Source organism: Cygnus olor, chromosome 9, assembly GCF_009769625.2.
Source record: "Cygnus olor isolate bCygOlo1 chromosome 9, bCygOlo1.pri.v2, whole genome shotgun sequence".
NCBI classification, from domain to species: Eukaryota; Metazoa; Chordata; class Aves; order Anseriformes; family Anatidae; genus Cygnus; species Cygnus olor.
The window spans coordinates 10,527,406-10,548,609 of NC_049177.1; the positions used below are offsets into that span (position 1 = coordinate 10,527,406).

General features: G+C 48.3%; 1 long non-coding RNA gene across 2 annotated transcripts in view; it reads left to right on the plus strand.

Annotated features, from left to right (window-relative positions):
- LOC121074808 overlaps positions 1-2,263 on the plus strand; it is a 43,298-nt gene extending 41,035 nt beyond the window's left edge. For both annotated transcript variants that reach the window (XR_005822547.1, XR_005822551.1), the window contains one exon: positions 1,873-2,263. This is a non-coding gene — a long non-coding RNA (uncharacterized LOC121074808). The remainder of the gene's footprint in view (positions 1-1,872) is intronic.
- Positions 2,264-21,204: the final 18,941 nt, after the last annotated feature.

Sequence of the window (21,204 nt, forward strand, 5' to 3'; positions counted from 1 at the left end):
CGTCAAGCTTTAGTTTTCATTCCAGAGGAGAATGAATAATCCTTGGGGGTGGCTGTGAAGAGGAATTGTCACCCTTCCTTCAGCTCTATCAGAAACTCTTCAAGAGGCAGTTAACAAATAACCTTCCCTTGGGATAAATTAGCTCTGAATCCCAATTCAATAGATGCTCATTTTAAGATGTCCTTGTTACCTTGTGTGAGTGGCTGATCTTCCTTTGAATCCTGCTGTGTTTTCAGACCCCGTGATTGCTGCGAGCAATCATGAGTTCCACATTAACAGCTCATGCACTGATTGCACTGAGCAGTCCCAACACAACCTTTTGTGAAAAGTTTTTGAAAGTTGAGCTCCACGCTACGCTATCAGAAAGCTACACAGATCTCACTCCATCACATATTCTGGCAACTGACTTCAAATGAGACCTGGTTTGCAGGGGCTGGTGTGCAGACAAGAACTGTGCTTCAGAGTCCAGCTTTTGAAAGAATATCTTTTAGGCATTGTCAAGGAAACCTGGTGATGATGCAGAGTTGGCCAACTGCGCCTCCAGGCAGCCTGGAGCAAAGGCTCTGAGATGTTCAAATAGTAACCCTAATGGATTTTTTTCTCCTGCCCAACATTGTTCCAGAGTAGGAGTGTGTCACTGGATAGCTACAAAGAAGAAAGAACTGCATCAGAAAGAAAACCCTCCTGCCATGTCATCTTGCCTAAACCTTCCAGTGAGACAGCCTTTCAACTCAGAGTAGGACTACGTCTCGTGTACTGAAAGTATTGCCACTGTTTGCAAAAAGCAAGCCATCCTTATTAATAAGCCTCTCCAAAAACAATGAAATGAAACATGCGATCTTGCACAGATGCTCTAATATATAGCTTTGACTTCTGAGGCAGTTGATAGATTTTTATTTCTCTCACACCAATGGCAGCTATAGTGTAAGGTATCGTGTCGATTAAAAATCTATTTAATCAAATGCTGTCAGGGGAAGAGTTCAAAACATTTGAAGAATGACTCCTAAAAGCTGTCCCTTGACTGTGAGTGAAGTCATCCAGAGACTGGCCTGGCAGGCTGGAGTGCAATACAAAATCTCTGCTCACCTTTATTTCTAAAGCTACCAACAAACTACAGTGACAAGTATCAAGAGAAACCTTTGTCCAACAGAACAGTGTAGGCTGTGGTCATTTCTTTTCTGAGAGATATTGCCCCAAGAAACCTTTCTGATAGATAAAACCCATTACTCAATTTATCAATCCCTACTTACACTTCAAATTGCTATATCCCAAATCCATGGGATGGATTAGATATCTTAATGTGGAATGTAAATGTAGGCTGGAAATCATTGCTGTGCAAATTGTGTAGAGGGTTTTTTCCTGTTCCGTGCCTGAAACGGACTTCAAAAGAATAACTAAAATCCATTCTGGTAGCCCCCCAGTGAGGAGTACATTTCTTTGCAGAAAGGGAAAAAAACCAACAACCTCCCAATATTTTATTCAGCCCAGAGTGAAATGTTTTGATATGGGGGAATTTAGCTAATTTTCTTACTTCTCAAAATAGGTCAACTTTGAAATAGAAAATGTCACATTGAAAAAAAAAAAGCTGAATGGATTTGTTTAGAAAATGTAAGAATATATATACATATTTTCAGAAGTTTAACAAGCTTTTGAATAGAAAGAAAGCATCCAGGCAATTTCTAATTCAATTAGACTTGGATTTGGGACTAACTTTCACTCTCCATAAACTGCATTGCTTTTTCATTTAGAAAATCCCCTTCCTCCATCAAAGCCCCTTCTAGCTATAGCTGGAAATAAATAGGTACAATGTAGCTGGAACCAGTGAGTATGGCCATACTGAGTCAACTAACCACTGTACTTTTCTTTCCCAAGGCTCTCCAAGCGTCCAGGCATGTTCACCAGGGTGTGCTGGCATTTGGGACTGCTGTAGGGAAAACCAGGGTGTGTGCTGCTGGGACTGTTATGGAGGAAGTTTTGTTCCAGCAACCCTCTCCTGTAGGACTTCTCAAGGCTTGTCTCTTTTCCCTCATTACACCACATTTTTCATTCATTACAATAAAAAGCTTACAAAATAGCTTTCTCTTTTTTTTTTCTTTCTTTCTTTCTTTTTTTTTTTTTTTTTTTTTTTTTTTTTTTTCTGGTAGCATTTCTGTGTTCCTATACCTTCTCTCTTTGCTACATCGTTTATGTATGTGTAAGTTAGTTCCTATTCTCACTCTGGGGGGTTGGGTTCCAAACTGTTTATTGAGTAATAAAAAGAGAAAATTACAAGCCATTACCCAGGGATAATGTGCTAATAATTTTATGACTGGACGAACGGTTCGAACAGCCCACAAATGGTGGTAAGCAGGAAACCTGGTATCTATTGCTGACAGAGCCACCCCCAAGGAGATAAAAAAACCTCACTTCTGGTAATCAAAGTTGATGCAACAACTGTGATCTGTTAAAAATTACTTTGGGGATGGGTAGGATGATCATTATTCCTTTTGGAGCAGGGGTAGCAGATATGCTTTGGAAAGTGTTCAGAAGTCAGTCCTACCCAGAGCGAATGTAATGGACCACCATGCCTGCTCCCATCCACACGGCCCGCAGCTGCAGGCTGGGGATTCTTGGAAAAACAGAGATTAAAGGGTGTTAGTGCTATCAAGCAAACATGAATCATCCCAGAGATAACAAAGGGTTTAGGTTTCTTTAGACACTGACTGTATGGCACTCAAGTGCGCTAAGCAGAGCCCCAGCTTTGGTGCTGCAGAGCACGGAACCAGAATCTGCTGCCACAGGTGACCCTTGGGTCGCACCCAGCTGTGTGGCAATATGCCCCTTACCTCTCACCCCAATACCTATGTTTTTAATGATTTTTACTTTTGAGCCTGTAGCTGTAGCTATTCTGGTTCCTATCCAGTAAATCATCCAGCCCCTCTGAGACTCCTGATGAGCCCCTGGCCTCTGTGTCACTGTGTGACAAGAGGTGACATGAGCTAGCAGCAAAGTCTGCCTCTGACCACCGAATGTAATCAACAGGTGCCAGTTAAACGTTTCCCTTCAGTTGCTGAAGACTTAGGAGTAAAAAGCACTGCTCAACTTGCCTGTCTTAAACCATTCTGGGACTGGGATGTCCCCAGTTGGCTGTCACAAGGAGGATGTCCCCCTTCTGGGGACAGAACATCACACCTGCACTAACCTTTCGGCTGATGTGGAGTTCAGTGGAGAACTGGGTGAGGAGGGCCCATGAGCGGCCGCTCTGCCCATCTCCCAGCAGGCAGGAGGAGCTGTACCCCTTCCAAACCCACAGCAGCTCCAGCCCTCGAAGCGGGCAGGAAGCCACGCGACGGGGAGTAGCTGCTCGCGGCTGCCAAGACCTCACATTTGTATGTTAGTGATGCAGATAGATTCCCATAAACCAGTCTCCATCCTGCTTTACTGCTGATTTAATGGTCGGAGGAAGAACTTGACTGTTTATTAAAACATTAGACAGTAAAGTTTAACAATAGACAGTAAAGGGTTTTGTTTTTCCATCCCTCTGCCTGTTAAAGCAACAACACGTTGGGCTGGAGAGGGGCCTGCTTCTAACCTCTGAATGCAGAATGTGAGGGGCCTGGACAGCGCTCCTCCACCAGGCAGGACGAAGCAGCTGGCATCGCCTCCTCCATGCGTGGCAAATCCAGCGTCTGAAACAGGAAATCTGAAGTAGGGCAGGGCCCCATCCCCACTTGGTATGGCCCACAAGGCTGGCTAGGTAGTGGTAGGGGGCTGCAGCAGCACAGCTGCCTCTGAAGCCCTCTACGCTTGCTAATTAGCAGCGCTAACTCCACAAAGCTTGCCAAAGGTATCTGCTTCATCACCCATTCTCCTTCCTCCCCAGCAGAAGGCATCTCTGCCAAGAGGCCCTGATGGGAGCCAAGTTGTGCAGCGTGCTGCGTGGGCCTGGAGGACGGACGCTGTCCTCACAGCAGCCTCAGCTGGCCCAGGCCCGCAGCCCACACGGAGCCTCCGATGGATGAGGAGGGAGGGAAGCGAGCCGGTTTGTTAGGGAGCTACATCCAGAGACCTTAGGTGTAGCAGTACTAGACCCCAAATGGGACAGGAGGGTAAGATGTGCCTTTGCTAGGCTTGGAGAGGGAGAGAGAGCAAGTGTACCCATTCAAAGGACGGGTCTGATTACTCATAGTCCTGGCAGTACTTGCTCAGAGCATTTTGGATGCTGAACTGCTTTTCTGAGTCCTCCAAAAGGGCTTTCAAAAGGAGATACGGGATAGGAGCGAAGTGTGAGAGGGGGCCATCCCTTGGCTCTGCGGGCAGGGGTTATGTGTGAGGCACTTTGGGGATCAGTGGTAGGGTTTGTGCTGTCCAACATGCCCACAAGCAGTCTGGCAGAGGGAGCAGACAGCAAACAGGATTTGTAAGGCAGCAGCAGCATTAATTCAGGAGAGTGCCAACAAAAGCTGACTGCGAAGAAGTGCAGAAGGATAGCAGCATGCAGGTGATAAAATGGCAGAGGAAATTCATTGTTGGTAAGTGCACATGGAGAAAAATCAACAGTGGCTGTCCCTACACAGCGACACAGTCTAAGTGAGCTATTACCTCTCTGTAAGGAGATTGTGGAGGCATTGCAGGCTGTTTCTGGAAATGTCAGCAGCAACCACAAAGGCAAGGGCGAAGCTAGGAGCTATGGGGAAAGAAATGGAGAATAAAGCCGCCTGTCCTCACACTGCTGCGTACATCCATGGTGCCCCCCCCATCTCAGGTGCTGCCTGCAGTTCTGGGGGCTGTGCCTTGGGGGCCATGCCGGAGGGACTATGTGAAAGGGGTTGCAGAGTCCTTCACAGCAGGATCTTGAGAGCTCAGGAGTCCTTGGTCTGAAGAGGACAGGACTGAAGGAGCAAACGAGAGGAAGGAAGCCCTGCGTGCCTGGGAGGAGATGGATGTGGGGCTGGTTGGTGCTGGTGCTCTGCAGTAACCCCAGCCTTGGCTCTCTGCTTGACATTTGGGACTGCTGAACTGGGCCAGCACCCAAAACACAGGTCAATGGAGGGCCATCAGCAAGAGGTGACACACCTGACCAAACCCATGTTGCCATTGCCTTCTGTGACAGCAAGTCCTGCCTCATCCCCTGTCCTTGTCCTGGCCACTGCTGTTCCAAACACTTCAGTGAGATGGGCAGCACCTCAGGAGCCCCTTGGTGGGTACAGACAGCGGGGAGAGGGGCTGGGGCAGGGCCGGGCTGCAGGCTGCAGGTGCAGACATGGAGCAAGAGCTCCCCGAGCAGAGACAGGCAGCAGGCAAGGTCCTTTGCTTTTCAACCACCGAAATGCTGTCGGTGTATTTCTGTTTGTGTATACGCAGCTGGGAGTGTGTTTGTGCACATATATTTACATACATATACATACATACTTACCTCCCCACAAGTACACGCACCAAAAATACGTGTATTTCCCCAGCCTGCATCTTTCTGTAAACTGCAAAAATACAAAAGAATAAAATTAAGTCCCTTATCATTGCTAAGTCATCAGAAACTAATATTACATCTACTGGGCATTTTTTTTTCCTGAACCATCCCCACTTCGTGATCCTAATTTAGTGATTCTTTCTGTAGCTCTTTACATTCTATTATTTATAAGAAACAATATTCAGTCCTCCCTTGACAGTATTTGCAGGGCTGCGGAAAGCAGTGCGGCAGAAAGGTGGTAGAACAATTTTGGTTATGTTTCCATAGCTACCTAGCTGCTAAATGTGGTTTATTCCATTTTAAAGTCAACCAACACACACGCGCACCCGCACGCACACACAAATCACCAAATGAAGTATATTCAAACTAATCCCTGGTCTGCCTATTACAGCCTAATGTCCCTGCGATTTGTATATTTAAAGGGGTACTTGCTGCAGAAATAAATGGGAGGGCAGCATTCTCGTTGGCTATAGCAGGATGATAAACATATTGTTTCTTTCTTGCTCTCCTCTCCGACGTGTGTGTTCCAGTCGGTCCCTGTAATATTATTATGGATATTTTTACTGAGTGCTTTGCGCTGAGGAAGTCGGAGGTAGGATGGTGTCCTCTCGTGGTAAACAGCATCTCTGCAGCCTCACACCAGTGGTGCCAAAAGAGAACTGGGACCAGGGTGTCCTAGACCTGCGTGGACATTAAAATGCAAAACTCTTTGGCCGGAGCTTCCAGCTCCGTGACTGCATGCGAAGCCAGCCCTGCAGCCCACGTCCCTTGGTGCACGCAAAACCAAGCAGCCCTGCCCTTGCTCCTGGCATGTTGTTCCATGTACCAGTGGAGGCTGCAGGTTGCACTCACATCACCAAGACCATCCCTGGTTTAAGGTAGGTAGGAAAAAAGTAAAGCACTGGCAAGGGAGCTTTGGCTTCCCGAGCTTGATCCAGCTTTAAGCCCTTCGCCCCAGTTGTTCCCCAAGCAGTCCCAGTCCTGCTTTCCCACCCGTGGTGGGAAACCACCACTCTCTGAAGGTTTCCTGCCAGTGACAGGAGGGCACAGAGCCATGGGGTTGGCCCCAAGACAGGCTGGTGAGCATGGGCACGAGCTGCTCACACCTCATGGCTTGGCTGCACGCCTTGGCATGCAATAGTGTATGCATGAAAATGCAGACGTGAACCCTTCCTTGTCAACTGCACATGCCCAGGTCATTTTCAACCACTGAGTGAGATCCAGCAGTGGGACAAGAGATGCTGTTATTAATGTGTGCGACGCAGGTGTGGACACATTCCTCGTTGAGTTCCCCTCAACATTTCTGGACATTTGTCAGCGTTGCTTTCTCTTGGGCTTGTCGTAAATCGATTCCCAATGGCCATGATGCTCTCCTGTGCCATCATTATGTGTGATTATAAGCAATAGCAATAATCATTGTGTCACTGCTTCCGAGACAGGCTTTACTGTCTCTGTATTGGCACTCTTTCATCTCCAGCTCCCCAGCAGGCAGATGCTGGCAGGTCGGTGTGTTCTCTTGGGTCGGTGGTGACAGGTAATAATCTGAAGCCAGCAATGTCTTGAAGGATCGCGCTCCAGGCTCTTCTCCAGCAAGATGCAGGTACAGGAGCATTTCTTCATGCCTTTTCTGCCCCTTTATCCAGCAGCTCTGGGCAGGGGACTCGGGGGCCCCGGCAGAACCAGTGAGATGGGTCCCCTTCCATTGCCAGGGAAATGGCAGAGTTTATGCAGAAAGCCTCCTCCATGCAGCAGCGACGTGGCTGGCTGAGACATTCATTCAGCCCGCCTCTCTGGATTAAGAAGGGCTTTTTATTATTATTATTATTATTATCAGTTCAATGTTTTACAGCTAAAATTCAAATAGCAGCTTAAGAGCTTAAAGAATGAAATATAAGAATATGTTGGCATGGACAGGACGTCTTTCCTCTTCCTGCATGCTGAGCTCTGCTTGGTGTTAACCTAGGGAAAAAATACACGTGCCTCACCATTAGCGGACAGCCCCTGTGAGGTGCAACCCTCCCAGGCTCCTGGATGGCTTGCTGGGAAGGTAGGACAAGTGGGGAGACCTTCAGCTTCTCCATCAGGGTTCGTCCCAGATGGGTTGTGCCATCTTGTGCTTGATCTTCCTGGCAGCTCAGCCCTCTGCAGGGTTTCCCTGTCTCCACATGCCAGTGTCTGGGGCTTTGTGGGAGGATGCTTGTTTGGGGAAAGCTGATGGACCAGATCATCACACTTAAGGGCCACCTGCTTGCTTTAACCTCCCGAGGCTCCTTGGAGCTGTGTATCCTAGTTGTGATGTTCCTTCCATTCTTGTCCATCTCTATCCAGGGCTATCGCTATCGCTGTTGCTTTCTCTTTTTATTTGTATGTGCTCAGTTGTCAGCCCCTAATATTCCCTAACAGGCGAGCATGCCTTCCTGATCGCCTTCCTTCATTATGAAAACTTCATTTTAGCGCTGATGGAAAACAAATTGGCTGAAAGAAAACATGCCACCCTAAACAACCGTAAGGTTTCTTGTTGGATTAAATATTAAAATTAATAATCCAGCACTGCATTCAGCCCTGTATTTATGTTAATATTTAATTCAATAAAAGCCCACATATTAGAACATTTTCCTATTTGCTCAAAGCTACAGATGAAATTGAGCTCGCCGCATACCGTATAACAACACGTGGCAGTGAGGAGGCATGGCAGCTCCCAAGCCTCCACCTGGAAGGGAGCGGAGGCTTCGGCAGTGGGAGAGGCTGGTAAGGCTGCCAGGGAGCGAAAATCCTGCTCGGCAGCGAGGAGAGCGGCTGCGGGTTGGGCAATGCAGTGCAAAGCCCAGGGATGGCTTGAGGGTTTTTGTCCCTGCAGAGGATGGCTGCTGGGACGGCTGGTGAGGAGCCAGGTCCTGGGCTGGAGATGCATCCCTGCTGTCAGGGCTGGCATGTTGTGGGCTTGAAGTCTGTAGGTTTTGCTTTCGACTGATTTCCAGTGAGTAGAGCTATCAGGCATCTCCACTCAGACCAAGGGACACATCTGGAGACCTGTCAGGTTCCTCACTCTTCACAGCTGGGATGTCTTCACCTGCAAACCCCACCTGCAGAGGAGTTGGTGGACTTGTGGCCACAAGAGGTTTGAGATGCAGATGTGAACCAGTGTCAGACAAGGATGGGGCTGTTTGTGGCAGAGGCTGTATTCTCTCCCACCGACCCAAGACACCTGATTTCAGCCTGAGGCCAGGCGAGGTGCTCTAAATGAGGAGCTGTACCAGAACAAGTTCATTCCCTTCTCCAGCGCTGGCTGAAGCAGACCCAAGGCGCTGCCGCAGTCCTGCTTCCAGCCTCAGCATCCCGGCACGAGGAGCATCCGTCGCCCCAGAGGTCTCGTATACCGGTACAGAAAAGCACCTGGGAAGGACATCAGGAGTCCTGCTTGGTTGTTCACATTTTCCAAGAGATCGGTGAGCAGAGCCCCTGGCAGAGGCTGCTGCGTGATTTTGCCAATGGGGAGATATTACAAAAGCCATGTAGATATTTTTTTTTAAAAATAATACTTTCCCAGGATAGCTGCAACTGAAATACAGAATAATTATATTGCCTGACATCACACGGAGAAGAACGTGGAGCACGTAGCAGTGATCAGTAAAAATTAAATGATTTGGAGGTAGAGTACAAGTGAGTTTTCTGCAGCTCAGATACGTACTCAAACTTCCTTGAACCTTTTGGGGCCTAATTATATTTGAGGGGATTTAGGCAAAATCTGCATAGAAGATAATACTTTCTTTCTATTAACAAACTGCTTAATAAAACAGATTATGTGTAAAATAGAAATACAGACCCTGAGATGGAAGAGTAAAAAGACATTAATGAGCAATGTCTGAGTGTTAATGAATTGTATTAGCATGCCATTACCTGCAAATGCTATAAATGGAGCGACCAGCTTTATGTTCCCTTCCCTCCCAAGAGCTTCATGTGACTCCTGAAGGTGGCTTGGCGTAGTGAGTCCTATTCTGTAGAAGGGGAAACTGAGGCAGAGGCGTGTCACCTGTACTCACCCTTCAAGCCTGTGGCAGAGGGGGACATAAGCACGTTGGCTTTTCATTTCCACACTGCATGCTTCCACCTTTGGGCATTCAAAAGGCACCAGGAAAGCAGAGAAGGGGATTACTGGATTTCATCTGGGCTCAGCGTGTCCCTTTGGGAAAGAAGGTGTAACGGAGCCTGTGTGCTGGGGAAGGGTGGGTGGGGATGGGCGGCTGTGCCAAACCCACACCAGAGCACTCCCTCCTTGCTGCTCCTTGCAGCAGCACTCCCATTGCAGTGATGGACACATCCAATAATGTGCCAGGTAAAGAAGCTGGGAGGGGACACTGCTAATAATTGCGAGGGATGTCAGGAAGGAAGAACAAATGTATTTAAACATATGGCCTGGGATTCCTCTCACCTCACCAGGCATGTAAAAATTAGGTGCACACTCATTTTGCTGCTCTCTGTAGTCAGTGCAGGAGCAGGTTCCGTGCAGAAGATGATTTGTCCTGGCCCAAAGGGTGCCCATGGCAGATGGGTTCAGTTGTTCTCTGGAGGTTTCTCCTCCTGTTGATGATAGGGAGGGTGCAGACAAGTTTTAGACTCAATATGTGTCTTTTAGTCGGTGCTGTTAGCAGAGACAAACCATCTTCCCTCCTGGAAAACGTACAAGCAACTGCAATTTCACAACATTTCATGTTGGTTAGTGTTCATTTTTTAAACAGTCCTAGCTGTTGGGAAAAGATGATGTATTTGAGGATGATGTGCCTTGGCTGTAAAGTGGGGAAAAAGTGCTGCTTTGTGGCTGAGTGATGGCAGTGTGGATGTTCTGCTTTGGCTGCGGGGTTGGATCCCGACCTTGGGCTCCCTGAGAGCATCGCTCCTCCCGGTGGGGGGGCCAGGAGAGGAGACGCTCTCGGGTGGCTGTCTTTGCTATGTTTTCCATTTCTTTGTGAACAGATGAGAGGGGAAAAGGCACGGATGACAATACTCTGCCTTCTTTTCCTGCTAGAAACAGCGATGAGCAGATTTGCTTTACCAGACGTGTCTCTGCAGGCTCCTGGCAGGTTGTCCAGGAGCCACAGCTTGTGGTGGCAGTCCTGGAGATTCTGCAGGTGGGAGGAAGGCTTGTGCTCCCCTTTTCTTACACACACAGCTTTGGGAAGTCTCCCTTGCAGTCACAGCCCCCCGAGGGCCCCTGCAGCTGGGCAGAGCTGGGGGTGCCCCGGGGAGCTGCAGGCAGAGGGTACCGAGGGGCTCTGGAGCTCACCCACCTCAACGCACCACACGTGGCTGTGTGGTTTGGGAGCTGGCAATCAGATCTCCTGGGCCAGGACATGCAGGCACCTGCATACAGACTCTCTTGTTCACACCAGCAAGGAGAGGTTACTGGCCGCCAGGTGAATACGATGGTGTTTGTGGTTCACTTCCCACCACATGGTGATAGCATCCATACCCTAAAGCATCCATAGAAGCCTAAAAAACCATACAGACCTAAAAAGCCCTTGGATTCAGAGCAAGTAGCATCCGCCCTCCTGCAGAGATGTAGCGGAATTGCAAATGCCCAAGCCCACAAGGATTTCGCTACGCATCCAGCAGCCCTGCGCTTTCTTTTTTTCTTTTTCCCACCTTAGGGGTTTCCACTGCACAGCGAGTCCAGTAATGAACTGTTACTCTGGAAAATAAGACTTTCATTAGGTTAGGACGCTGCCAGTGTATCGTGTCCCTTTATAATGAACCGTGATATCGTGCGAAGCGTGCTGTGGAGCGGCTGATCTTGCCTCCACCGAGCACCACGCCTGGACCCGAGGCAGAAGGTCTGCGGCTCTCTGAAGGTTTCCATCCCATGGGGAAGCTTTTTGGGGGTTCCCATCCAAGTGCAGGTCAAGCCAGGTTTTAGCTGTTGGAAGTAGCCCTGGCTTCTTGTTACCCATGTCCTAAAAACAAATGCTGATTATTTCTGCTTTATGTGTTCATTATTCATAACTAGCAGGTACTGAAATTGTACTGCGTTTCTCTTCTGGAATGAAAACATTAATAACTGCTTTGGCTAAGCACAGAGAGATCATTTATTTTACAAACACGCAGAAAATTCAGGCCGGCTGGGATTAAAGCCCAGCATTTCTTCGCAGGCGGTGGTTTCAGTGCTCTTTCATCCAGTGCTGGGTCCCTACGGTGCTGCTTCAGCCCCGACATCAGCTGGCCCCACGCCTCCCCATCCCTCCGCTGGCCATTGGGTGCACTCATCCAACCTCACCTCCATTGAGGATAAGGAGCAGTAAATCCCAGCAGCCTCCTAAAAATGTTTTTTTTTTTTTTTTTTTTTTAATTTAATTTAATTTAATTTTTTATTTCTAAGACAAAATGGGAGCTTTAAAGGACATGAAAGAAAACAGCCCCCCTCCGCCCCCCTCCCTCCACAGCAGTCCTCATTTCAAGCTGCTTTGATTTCATCAGCTCTGGGCTCCCTGCGGTGGTGCAGGGTGCTCAGCGCCACAGCCTGGTCCCCCGGCCTCGGGCTGGTTGCTGGTGGTGGTGCTGGTCCCAGTGGCGGCCGGCTGCAAGGACTGCTCCAGGTGAGGCTGAGAGCTGGCCAGGAGAACAAAAGCAATGTCTTTTACCCCAAATATATTTCCTGAGACCAGCACTCGCAACCTCAGTGCAGCGCTGAGGGCTTCTGCCCCATCCCTCCTTCCCAGGGGATCAGCACACCTGAGGGTGCTGACGCTGATATGTGATTTGAGGGCAATGCATGACTTGGGTCTGAGAATTAAAGCAGGCATGCTGACTTTTAGGCAACTGAGTGAAAAGGGGGAGCCCCTAAAATGCCTCAAAGAGGGCAAGAAGGCACCGCTGTCTCCCTTTGACATGATGGACTGCTCTCTGCCCAGCCTGTCCAGCTCCTCTGGCTGAGCACAAGCAGGCAAGCCATTAAAATGGAAGAAAGAGCAAGCATGACCTCTTCCCATTGAGCCCGTTCCTGCTTTTCATTTTGCAACTGGAAAGTACTCGCTGGTTTGGGTCTTCCAGTTAGAGTTGCACAAATGAGAAACTTCCCAGCTCACTGCCCAATCCTCCTGAAAAAATTCAACCAAGAAGTGGTTTGGATCAATGCAAAGTACAGACCCTTTGATTTTTTTTTCCTACCAAAATAAACCCTTCTCCTCCCACCCCGATTAATTTTAGATCAAATGAAATGTTTTATTCAATTTCAGCCTTCAATGTCACTTCAGTACATTAGCTGGAAGAATATTCCTTTTCAAAAAGTAGCAGAGCAAAAAAAGTTCAGCGTTTTAAAACTCTTTTCTCCCCAGATGACTACAGGATTTTTTTGTTTGTTTGTTTGTTTTTGGTTTTGCGCGTGTATTTGGTGTTGGTTTTATTTTTGATGCTGTTTCTCATGGACATTGGTGCTGAGCACCCCAGGGCAGAGAAAGTCCCCAGGGTGCCCAAATCACCTTCCTTCCCCCAGAGCTCCCTCCTCCTTCTCTGCTGGTTCCTCTGTAATCAGCTATTTAAAGCCCAGCTCAGAGACTGTCCTCGCTTTCCAAAGCCCGAGGAGCTGAGAAAAATCAAAAAAAACAAGAGAAGAAGTCATTGGCCAGTGACTAATCTGTGCTGCTCCTGCCTGGAGAAGTGGGTCCGGGACAGAGGTGGATGGGGAGCTGTGGGGGCCTGAGCAATAATTTGATTTTCCTGGAGTATGAGGCCACATTTTCACTGCGGCTACAACTCGCATCACAGGCAGATCTGGAGGCAGGGCTCCAAAGGGATTAGTAAAGATTTATTTTTCTTTTCTGGAGTGAGATGAAAGGGGGGAGGCGGGGGGAGAGACAAGAAAAGAGTCCTAGAGAAAGGAACTCATTATTTTTTATCTTTTCCAATGACCTTGTTTGTTTTAGTCTGACTTGAAAGCAGTTTCTTTCTTTGCGAAAGTTTGGCAATATCTGGAGATTGAGGCCAGCGAGAAAGGGAAAAGGGAGCGGGGCGAAGAGAAGCAGCATGGAAGAAAAAGAGAATAAATGTGAACTGAGCTGGAAGAACTGCTTCTGTGAGGAGAAACACCCGTCTGGGGCTGGACTGAGATAAAGTGCCACGTCTGGGGAGATTTGATGGAGGACAGCTGCCCTGGGGCTGGATGGGGAATGCGCTGCCTCTTGCTGCATGTGTAGGGAGCTCAGGATTGCGCACATGTGCACGTGTGTGTGGGTGCACATGTGTGTATGTGCATGTGTGTGCACGTATGTGCACGATGGGCGCTGCAGCTCCAGGCAGGGCTGACGAGCGAGCTGCTGTGCAGACGGCGCAGATGCATGAGGACCATGTCTGCATCTGGGGGGGGAAGGAGAGCCCCCCATATCCCCTGCCAGGGCCACCGTGACCCTCAAGCCCCCCCTAGGGCTCCCCGTAACCTCCACAGCCCCCAGGCCAGCTCTGCAGCTGGGCTTTGTCCTTGACTTGCAAAGACACAATTGTGTGTTCTTCTACGCAGTCATGCTAACAGCCTCTTCCTTTGCATTAAATTGGTGACATTTAACCTTTAACTCATACTGTGAAAAAATAAAAACTGAAAAGCAGACCTCCCCAAGGTGCAAGGACAGCTATTAACCTGGAGAAAAAGACCTCTCGCCAGCAGGCGGGGCGGCTAATTTTAGATAAAACCCAGCCCTGGCTTTCAGCTGGCAGCTTGGGTTGATCTCCTCCTGGTTACTCATAAATACTTATGAAAATGCTTCAAGTGCTCAATTTGCATAGCTATAAAGTCTCATAAATAATTCTAGGTACTAGTATTTAATTATCTGACCTATATTGTGGCAGCATTTTTACCTCGTTTATGGAAATCGGAGTCGTGCTGAATGGAAACCAGGGCATTAAGTGGTCACATTGAGTTGCTGTGTAAAGAAGAAAGGGATGGGGACCCAGCTCAAATGCTTACCTGCAGCGTCTTATCAATACTAGCACTAATTAGGGGTAATTTAGCTTAACTAAAACTCTTATGGCTGCTATTGGGAGTCACATTTTAACCATCAGGAGCCCCTGAGCAGCCCACTTAGGAGCAGGGCTGTATTTCCCAGTAATGTGGTACCGGGTACCTGCTGGAGTCACCTGCTACTTTGCTCTGCATGCTGGGGGACCCTGTTACCTCTGTACATCATGCTTACAAGGAGGACATAGCCCTTATGCTGTGCACAGCTCTGAATCTCCGAACCACAGCAGGGCTGAGGTGGGAAGGGACCTCCGGGTCCACCTGGTCCAGCCCTGCTCAGGCAGGGCCACCTGGAGCAGGGTGCCCAGGACCACATCTAGGAGGCTTCTGAGCATCTCCAAGGAGAAGACTCCACCACCTCTCGGGGCAACCCGTGCCAGTGCTCGAGCTAGCAATGCTTGGAGAAACTCCAGCAAAACTACGGGGCTTGGGGCTGGCTCCGACAAGCACTGAGCTCAGTGGGAAGTCTGCCCTGGCTTTAGCACGTGGCCAGCTGTTTGAAGCCAGCACAGCACCAGGCTGCGTCCAAAGCCCAGTGGCGAGAAGAGGAAGGGCTGTGGGCTGGGGAGCAGCGGGGGAGAGGGGAAAGTGGGTGAGCAGGTCTGTGTAGTGCCCGTGCTTCAGTGGCCGGGGGCTGGTGTGTACCCATGGGCAGATAATCTGGGGAGCAAATAATCCCAGCTCCTGAGCTGCCAGCCAGGCGGGCGTTTTGAAACAAATTGAAGCCCTGCACAGAAGAAAATGCCTTTTTTTTTTTTTTTTTTCTTTTTCTTCAAGGGGAAGAGTTCCCTGCCAGCATCCAACTTCCCCTGCTCTGCCTGTCTGCTAGTGCGAAGCAGTGAAGGCGTTATAAATAATTTATTCTCTGGGAGGGGGAGAGGAAGAGAGAATGAGCTTTTAATTAAAATTATATCTTCCAGATCAAATAAATATGAATAAGATGCCAAAAACAACTGTACAAATCCCAAACATTCTCTTGTGTTTTAATTATTTGTGTTGCTAAAACAAGAGTGAAGGCGTTTTGCTCTGCTTGGAGGGTGAGGAGGCAAAAGGTTATGCTGGCATTTTTTATGTTCTTTTCGAGGAACAAATGCTTCAGAAGCACAGATCTGACAAACTATAATTCATATCAGGAATTAAATTGGAATTTAGAGAACAATTGTTAATATTTCAAAGTAATTGTTTAAGAAATTATCATTTTGGTATCTGCCTCAAAAATAATTACCTACCACTAATTTTTCTTTTTCAAAGGCCGCTATTTGCTGGAATAGTGGAAAGATGAGGATTTTTGCTGTGGGCTATTTATGTAGTTCAAATGAGGAGATAAATAGGAAGGGACTTTTATGTTCCTAGGCAAATGAGTCTGACTAATGTACGGCTTCAAGCTCAAAAGCGGGCTCTGCATTTATTTGAAAATCCGGGCAAGTTCTTATGGATGGGATTTGCAAGTCACAGCAGGCAGTTGGAGAACCAAACCCTGCGCACGTTAATTAGGGACTGGGCCCCAGAGAAAACCCCTGCCACATGCAGAAAACCTGCCTGCGGCATGGGGGGGCAGCAGGACAGGCTTCTCCTGTGCATATGGACCTGGCTGGGTGCAGCCCAAGGGGCCGCCAGGGAAGCAGAATGGTTGTGCCTTTATCACAGCCCAATGCATGACCCCACAACCCTATGGCCTCTGCAGCAGTTAGGGGTGGGAGGGGAATCACTAGCTCTGCTCTTTTGGATAGGGCACGTTGAGACGTCTCCTGGGGTATTTGAGTTTTTGGAAGACCTTGGGAAGTCTTCTTCCTAAGGCAGCAGGAATCCTGAGCATCGCCTCCCGCCTCCTGCCATCTCAGGCTGGGGTCGTCCGGCCCTGGGGGCTCGCAGCCTGCCCCTAGCCTCTGCTGTGCTGCTCTGCTGCGTTCTTCTCTCCCTTCAAACGCGGCGTTTGCAAAAGAAGGAGAAAAACTGCAGTGGTGACAGCACCGGGAAAGGTTCAGCAAATGACAGTTTAAAGGAATTGCTGTAAACTTCTCTGATCAGAGAAAGTATTAAAAGGGGAACTGTTTTTGTGAAAGCACGTTCAAAAGGAAGACTTCTTTTCTGGGTTTTGTTATGTGTAAATATATATATATATTTTTCTGCAAAATGATTAATCCATCTTTGTTAGGAACAATTCTCTAATGCATTTTGAAGTATCTCGCTTACTGACACGTGCTTTTTTTACCAGCTACTATTTCTCTCAGCAACGCTGATGTTGATGCTAATTTTTAAGATGCAGAGGGAGAAGCAGCATTTTGCACCGAGTCTGCTGGGAAAGGCTATTTCTCCCTGCAGAAACCATTTTGCATGTGAACTTTTTAAAGCACCCCAATGCCAGGACACCCTCTGGCTTCCCTCCAGCTGTCCTGTAGGGCCGGCATCGCCCACCAGGCTGGGCCCTGCACCCTGCAAAGGACCAGAGCTGTTGACAAAGCTGTCCAGCAACCTCCTGGAGGAAGATCCTACGGCTTTTGGGTTGTTAATGTGTCTCCCACCCCCCTTCATGCTATACCTCTCCCTTCCCTTAGATCTCGAGGACTTCAGAGTCTCTTGAAGACACTGGTCTGGAGGCTAATGAGGAATACACTTGACCTTTGCAGACGCCACGATCAAAGATTACTGCAGAACATGGGGGGAGCAAAAAAGAAAAGCTCCTTTTGGCTTCGTCCTCCCAGCTTGTTGCAAGCATCCCAATTACGAAGCAGATCACAGGGGCTGTGTTGGAAGACATTGGTATCAGCAAATTAGCAGGCTGCGGCGGGAGCAGTAATTAAGGCAGCTTTGTGTTTGCCCGGGTTTGGGGCTGTGGCTGCTGTTTGCATGCTGCTTGGATCCAGGGTCCCCTTGCACGCCTGGGGTTCGAGAGCCTGCTGTGCAACGCGGTGGCTTGCGTCGTCTCTGCCGTGCTTTTTAAATAATTGCCGTGTTTTAGGAATTAATTGTAGTGATTGCAGGCAAAGGACAAAACCAGGCAAAGCGGTAATGGCTTGTGTGGTCCCACTGCTGCGGCTGCCCGCAGAGACAGTGGTAAAACACCGCCCGTCTGCGGGCAAGAAAAAGCAGAGGAAAGCAGCCTCTGCCTCTAGGTGCAAAAGGAAGGATGCAGGATCGCACCCTCCCAGGACCCCAGCTCTCTGAAGGCATGGTGGGGCTTGGAAAATTTGGGGAATCGATGGGCACCATCCGCTGCTGGGGCGGAGCTGCTCAACGCACAGCTGTGCTCTGCTTCCAGGGGAGCAGGGCACGGGGTCTGTGGCCCCTGCCTTTGGGAGGTCGGTTTGTAGCACGTATCTGTTCTCAGCAGGTGCCTCTGCCAGAAAATTTCCCCCTACTATTAAGCCAATATTTTCCTACTCTTAAATTAAGCCTATTTCCCTTGTTTTGCATCTGCATGGAGCCATTAAAAAAAAATCTCCCTTTCATGTTGTTTATCATCTCTAAATATCAGAGCTAACAGCCCAGGTTTCCTTTGCTCTTTACGGAGTGCCTCATAAATCACCCGCTGACTGCCAGGATCTCGTCAGCTGCTCCTCCTTCCGTCTCCGTCCAGGGAACGGGCCGCACGTCTCCACATGGATCTGGTCTGAATTGGTTGCCTTAACCCAGAGGTCAAGGGAACGGCAATCCCTCTCCTGCAAAGCACTTGTTTCACAAAGGCTAAACTCTGGGTTTGTCTTGTCTGATACTGCGCAGAAAGTCTTTTTTTATTATTATTATTTTATTTTACTATTTATCTATTTATTAATTAATTTATTTATTTTGCAGTAAGGTTCATTATGGGAAAAAGCAGGGACGGCAGTGCGGAGAATCCAGTCCCACCCTGGGCAATGCTGGCCATCCCCACGTGCACCCACGTGCCGGGGCTGGAGGCTGGCGGCTCCCCTGCGATTTCCTCGCAGTTGCTCCAGGAGTGCCCTGCTGGCCGTACCGACCGTGCCAGCAGGCCAAGCAACTCCTCGGGGTTTTGAGGCAGGGTTTCGCCACTCAAAGGGCCTGGTGCTCCGTACACCAAGCCATTCCCCCGGGGAGCACAGCACTTGGTGGAAGATGTCTTCAGCAGCAGCCAGGGGCTGGGTTTCGAAGCGCTCCTACTTGCTGAAGAATGCTTGCAGGGCCAGCCGGGAGGATGCCAGGAGAAATGGCAGATGCCCAGATAACTTTTTACATTGATTTCCAACAGCCCAAATAGTCCATGAAATATGCTGCTGCTTCCCACCGATCTCTACCTTGGAGTGTGCCTTAGCATAACAGGCTAAGTTACCTGCTTGCTGGAGTTCTCACTTCCCTCTTTTTATTTCTTAAAGACTTTATAATAAATCAACTCATTTGAACTGGATTGTGCTAGGTCTGATAATCCACGAGCATCTGCAGCATCTTCAGTTCTGAAGAGAACAGCCACCCCGTCTGTATCCAAGGCAGGTCACCATTGGGAAGACAAGAAAATAGAAGAGTTCATCCATTGTGGGACATCTCAAGCACACAGGACACATTGTCTACCCACTTATATGTTCAGAAAGGATGAATGTAAGCCATGGTTTCTCAGTAAATGCATCATAGGCACGGTGCAATTCATCATAACAGTGGCGGGGCGCAGCCAGGGCGACCAAAAATACAAAGCTTAAGAAGTGCTAGTTTCTGAAGAAGGCTTTGAAGGAAAGCAGCAGAAGCTCTCAGACTGTCAGGAATGGATCAGCAAAGCTCCTCAGAGCAATCACTGGGCATTTGGGGAGTGCTGGCTAATTTAGCAAGGGAGCAACTCTGGTCCAGCTGGGCAAAACTGAGTGGAGAGCTGGGGAGCGTGGGCTGATGGAGGTGGGAATAGACGCGGCAAACAACATTATCCCTCCTGGGAAAGCGATGTATTTGCACCAAAGACGGCTTAGAACAGAGATGTGTGCTCCTTTCTTGGAGCTGGCGATGCAGCAGGTCCCAGGAGGCTCTCTGGGTAGCGAAGGAGGTGTCCATGTATTTTCACATACAGGGGAGCTGCTCACAAGGAAAGCGCTCTAATTAGAGGAAAATATTTGATCTCCATAGGCTTTTGGTGAAATATCTTAGAAAGGCAGCAGATGTTGCTGAAATCATTTTTTTCAACCATTTCCCCTCCCCTTTTTTTTTTTTTAATGTGGTGCATTGAATTTTAAATTAGATAGCTTGTAGCCATTTACTGGGGGGTACCAAACACTTGCTCTAAATTAAAGCTGGTGCCTCATCCAAAGCAGAGTATGTGCCCCCACCCCAACATCCCTCTGCCTTACTTTTGAAAGCCACAAATTATCCAGTGTTCAGCTCACCCCAGAAGCTGTAGGCTCCCCAAAATCTGTCGTAGCACAGCCAGCCCATATTGCTCCATTGGATCTGTTGTCACCTCAGTAAGCACAGCATCATGGTGATATGGCCATTCTGTACTGTTCTACCTTGTATCACTCTTTTGCCTAATAATTCACCTTCTATGACAAGCTAGAAGGCTACAAATCTGACTCCTCAATCCCAAAATAAAACCAGCACAAATGTAGGACTGCCTTAAGGCCATTCCAAAAAGCTTCATGGAGGTATCTGTCTTCTTCAGAGTGGCTTCAGATGAGGAAATTTTCAAGGCAGGAACCTGAATCCAGGTGTGAACTTTTCATTGCGAGGAGACTTGAGAGATGGAAAGCCTTATTTTGGGATTTTTAGCCCCGTTGTAGAATATTATATCACAGTCCTGGCTGTCTTGGCCATAGTGGCATGAAGCCAGCTCTGAACCGATGCACAGTGAGAGTCAGCACCACCACAACCTCCACAGAATGGGTGGAAAAGCAGCAAAGCTGTCCTCCTTGTGTAGATGAGGAAATGAGACATGTATGTGTGGTGGTCTACAGCAAAGGATGGGTGGAGGCCAAGAAACACAGAAAACAGTATTGTAGCTCCGTGGGCAGTTTTGCCTTTAATGCCAGAAGTAAGGGGATTTTCCCCAGAAAAGGGCTGTTGTTCCTGAACCCCAGCAGACCACAGTGTGTCCTACAAGTACAGGCATCACCATTCGAGCAGGGAATAATCACAGGCCTTTCCCCCTGAAATGCTGTTGTCCCAGAGTCTGTGGAAAACCAGGTGCACAGCCTGGACATCAGACGCTGCCTCACGTCAGGAACCCCGTGGGTTTTGTTGTAGAGTCAAAACAAGCATCTTTATGAGTTTGCTTGTCTTGTGTGACCCAAAAAGCATCTACAGGACACTGCATTCAACCCCACTGGACAGGTCAGTTAATTATGTTGAGCGAATCAATAGATTGATCAATTTATCAAATGATAAACAGAGTTTCTGCTTTCATCAGGGTAGTGAATATTAATTGATTTGACAGGCTGAAGCTTGGTAAAACAAGTAGAAGGGGCATCAGGGCATCACTGTATTAATTAGCCATGTTGAAGCTGCTTTTAGCTGCTTCCGAAGTTTAATCAATATGCTACATTTGAGTCCCAAAAGGCTTATGAAAACAGCCTTTGAAATCCTTTAAATTGTTGCCTCTGTGAGGTTTTAGACTCTTTGTGTATTCTTGCTCTGCTGTTTTTCTTCCTTTTTTTTCCCCCCTCCTTAAATCAATAGTGACCCATAAGGATTGGTAGGGGCGGGTTTTCTTATTTGTATCACAAATTTGCATTCGCTGGGAACAGAAATAAAATGAAAAAGATCTTCCGTTTTAGTACAATAATAATAATAATCCTAGACATTAATGAGCTGCCCTCTGCCTTCCAGT